At 41.3% G+C, this 4754-nt stretch overlaps 1 pseudogene; it reads left to right on the forward strand.

Moving 5' to 3' along the window:
- Positions 1 to 561: 561 nt before the first annotated feature.
- On the forward strand, positions 562 to 912 carry LOC115514900 (annotated as a pseudogene).
- The last annotated feature ends 3842 nt before the right edge of the window (positions 913 to 4754 follow it).

Consider the following 4754-nt stretch of genomic DNA (forward strand, 5'->3'; position numbering starts at 1 on the left):
TACATGAATGAATAAAGATGTGAGATATACATAGACATATGATATATACATATATATACATGTGATATATACATGTGTACCTCTCTATATATCTATAGATATATATGAATATATAGAGAGATACACACACAATATAGATATATAGATAGATACACACACACACACACACAATGGAATTACACTCATCCACTCTTTGAGGAAGACGCAGTCGCAGCTACAGCGGAGCTTTGGAGGCCCCTCTCCTGCTCCTGACACACCACTGTTCATTCTTGCTGAGGAACAAGTGGGTCAGGCAGTGATGCCACAGCTGTGGCTTTTAAAGACACTGGGAAGGGGCGCCTGGGTGGCTCAATCGGTTGAGCATCCGACTTCAGCTCAGGTCATGATCTCGCAGTCTGTAAGTTCGAGCCCTGGGTCAGGCTCTGTGCTGACAGCTCAGAGCCTGGAGCCTGTTTCAGATTCTGTGTCTCCCTCTCTCTCTGCCCCTCCCCCGCTCATGCTCTTCTCTCTCTCTCTCTCTCTGTCAAAAATAAATAAACATTAAAAAAAATTAAAAAAAAAAAAGACACTGGGAAGACACCCGTGGAACTAGAGGTGGTGTTTCACTGAATTAGAATTATTCTAACCAGTTGCAACATAAAATCTTTAGAGAAGGTATGTGCTGACTTGATCTGAGGCACAAAGGAAAAGAATCTCAAAGTGAAAGGACCAGGTTGGATGCCTACCAAGACTCTGAGCATCACTACAAGAAAAACTCCTTGTGGTGAAGGTTCTAAGACTTGGGACTGTTTTCAGGTGAGGATCCACAAGCGACCCATTGATTTGCACAGACTTTTGGAGATTGTTAAACAGATTATTTCCATCAGTATTGAGCCAGGAGTTGAGATTGAAGTCACCATTGCAGATGCTTGAATCAACCTTTTTAATAAATTGATTATCAGTTAAAAAGAAAAAAAAAAGGAATAACACTCAGCCATAAAAAGTGAAATTTTGCCATTTGTGACAACATGGGTGGACCTAGAGGGTGTTACGCTAAGTGAAATAGGTCATACAGAGAAAGACAAATACTGTATGATTTCATTTATATGTGGAATCTAAAAAAAACAAAAAACAAAAAAACAAATCAACAAACAAAAATAGAAACAGACTCTTAGATACAGGAAGCAAATTGTTGGTTACCAGAGTGGGGAAGGGGAGGGGATAGGTAAAATAGGCAGAGAGGTTTAAAGGGTACAAACTTCCAGTTATAAAGTAAATAAGTCACGGGGATATAATGTACAGCATAGGGAATATAGTCAACGATATTGTAATAACTTTGATGGTGAGAGACAGTAACTAGACTTATCAGGGGGATCATTTCATAATGTATAAAAATATCAAATCACTATGATGTACACTGTATGATAAAACTAAAAAGATATTGTATGTCAATTACACAAGGAAGGGAGGGATGGGGGAGGCAGGTAAAGAGAACGAGAGAGATTTTGTTCATTTTTACTGCTGAGTAGTATTCCATAAATGAACTGCTGTTCATTTACCCAGCCTTCCAATTTGGGTTGCTTCGGTTTGGGGGGGATTCTGAACAGAGCTGCTACCGACATTCTTGTGCAGCTGTTTGTGTGGATGTAAGTTTTCATTTCTCTAAGGTAAATATCCAGGAGCGAGACTGCTGGGTCTGGGCGGCTTTAATTTGCACTTGCCCAGTGGCGAAGGATGTTGAGCATCTCTGCATGTGCTCGTTTGCCATCTGTATTTCCTCTTAGATGAAGTGTCTGTTTAATTCTTTTGCCTGTTTAAAATTAATTGGTCATTTTCTTACTGCTGAGTTTTAAGAATTTTTTTATGTATCCTGGATAAAGGTCTTTTGTCAAATATACCAAATATATACCTTGTAAATATTGCCTCTCAGCCTATAACTTGTCTTTTCATTCTTTTAACAGTGTCTTTCACAGACATTGTTAAGAAATTGATAAAGTCTATCTTACCAATTTTCTTCTTTCCCGGATCATGGTTTTAGTGTTATAGTTAAAAACTCTTTGACTAACCCCAGGCCATGGAGATTTTCTCCTGTGTTTTCTTCCAGACATTTTACGGTTTTATGTTTTGGATCTAGGATTCATCTTGAGTTAATTTTAGTATAATGTGTGAGGTTTAGGACGAGGGTTTTGTTTTTGTTTTTGTTTTTGTTTTTGTTTTGCATATAGGTATCTGGTTGTTCCAGCACTGTTCATTGGCAAGGTGTTTGCACTTTTGGCAAAGTCAGTTGGACATATTTGTGTGGGTCTATTTCTGGACTCTATTCTGTTTCGCTGATCCATTCACTGTGTCCACTCCTCTGAACCCACCACATTCTTTTTTTTTAATGTTTATTCATTTTTGAGAGAGAGAGACAGAGGCAGAGTGCGAGTGGGGAAGGGGCAGAGAGAGACACAGAATCCGAGACAGGCTCCAGCATAGAGCCCGATATGGGGCTTGAACTCACGAACTGTGAGATCATGACCTGAGTCAAAGTTGGACTCTCAACCTACTGGGCCACCCAGGCACCCCAACATTCATTTTTTTTAATGTTTATTTTTGAGAGAGAGAAAAAACGAGCAGGGGAGGGAAGGAGAGAGACGGGGACAGAAGGTCCAAAGTGGGCTCTGCGCTGACAGCTGTAAGCCCAATGGCAGGGCTCAAACTCACAAACCGTGAGATCATGACCTGAGACAGTATCAGACACTCAACCGACTGAGCCACCCAGGAGCCCCATGAACATTCTTGATTGCTGTTGCAAGTTTTGTTGTAGTAAGTCCCCAAATCAGATAACTCCTTCAACTTTATTCTTCTTTTTCAAAATTGTTTGAGCTATTCTAGTTTCTCTGCCTTTCCATTTAATTTTACAATCAGCTTGTCCATATCTACAAAAAGTCCTGCTGGGGTTGGATTGGAAGTATGTTAAATCTACAGATCACTTTTATGGGTTGAACTGTGTCCCTCCCCCCGCCAAAAGATATGTTGAAGTCCTAACCTGGGCCAAATACATTACCTCAGAATGTGATTTTATTTGGAAATAGGACCATTATAGCTGTGGTTAAGATGAGGCCATAGTGGAATACGGTGAGTCCTAAATTCAATGTGACAGAGGTCCCTATAGAAGAAGAGGCACAGACATACAGAGAGAACGCCATGTGCCAAGGGAGGCAGATACTAAAGTACTGTAGCTGCAAGCCAAGAACATCAAGGACTGTGGGCAAACCAGCAGAAGCTGGGAGAGGCAAGGAAGGATCCTCCCCTAGAGGCTTCAGAGAGAGCAATCAAATCCTGTTGATTTCGGATCTCTAGCCTCCAGAACTGTGAGACAATAAATTTCTGTTGTTTTAAGCTACCCAGTTTGTGCTACTTTGTTAAGGCGGCCCTAGGAAATGAACAAAATCAATATGGGGAGAAATGACAGCTCTACTCTGTTGGGTTTTCCAATCCATTAACATGGTACATTCCTGTTTGTTTGTTTGCATTTTATTTTATTTATAATTTTTTAATGCTTATTTATTATTGAGAGACAGAGAGACACAGAGCATGAGAAGGGGAGGGGCAGAGAGAGAGAGAGAGAGGGAGTCACAGATTCTGAAGCAGGCTCCAGGCTCTGAGCTGTCAGCACAGAGCCCGGAGCGGAGCTCGAACTCACAAAACACAAGATCATTACCTGAGCCGAAGTCGGATGCTTAGTCGACAGAGCCACCCAGGCGCCCCTATTTATTTATATTTTAGAAAGAGTGAGTGAACAGGGGAAAGGGGAAGAAGAGGGAGAGGGAGAGGGAGAGAGAGAGAGACAGACAGAGAGTCATAAATAGGTTCCACACTCAGCCCAGAGCCCAATGTGGGGCTCAATCCCATGGCTTTCGACCCTAGAATCATAACCTGAGCTGAAATCAAGAGTCAGACTCTCAGCCAACTGAGCCACCCAGGCGTCCCCATTCCTGTTTATTTATATCTTGGTTTCTTCCATCACCATTTCATAGTTTTCAGTATAGACACCCTGTATATGTTTTGTTAGATTTATACACAAGTCTGTCTATCTTTCTTTCTTTTTTTCTTTCTTTCCTTCTTTTCTTTCCTTCTTTCTTTTTTTTCTCCTTCCTTCCTTCCTTCCTTCCTTCCTTCCTTCCTTCCTTCCTTCCTTCCTTTCTGGAGCTGTTATAATAGAATTGTCTTTTTTTTTTTTAATAAGTTCTTTTTTTTTAAAGTTTATTTCTTTATTTTGAGAGAGATAGCACACAGGGGAGGGACAGGGAGAGAGAATCCCAAGCAGGCTCCACACAGAGTCCAATGCGGGGCTCAAACCCACAAACCATGAGATCATGACCTGAACCACCCAAGCACCTGTTTGTTTCCAAGTGTTCATTGTTAGCATATAGAAATAAGATTGATTTTTTTTGTGTGTTAATCATGTACTTTGCAGACATGATGAACTCAGTTATTACTTGTAAGAGTTCTAGAAATCTTTTTTTTTTTTCTTTTAAGATTTCATTGGGGCACCTGGGTGGCTCAGTCGGTTGAGGGTCCAATTTCAGCTCATGGTTGGTGAGTTCTGAGCCCCGTATCAGGCTCACTGCTGTCAGCTCAGAGCCCACCTTGGATCCTCTGTCCCCCTCTCTCTCTGCCCCTCCCCGACTCACACTTTCTCTCTCAAAATTGAATAAACATTTAAAAAAAACAAATAATTATTTGGCGGGGCGGGGGGGTGCCTGGGTGGCTCAATCCAACTCGGTTTT

This window comes from Lynx canadensis, chromosome B2 (genome assembly GCF_007474595.2).
Source record: "Lynx canadensis isolate LIC74 chromosome B2, mLynCan4.pri.v2, whole genome shotgun sequence".
Taxonomy (NCBI): domain Eukaryota; kingdom Metazoa; phylum Chordata; class Mammalia; order Carnivora; family Felidae; genus Lynx; species Lynx canadensis.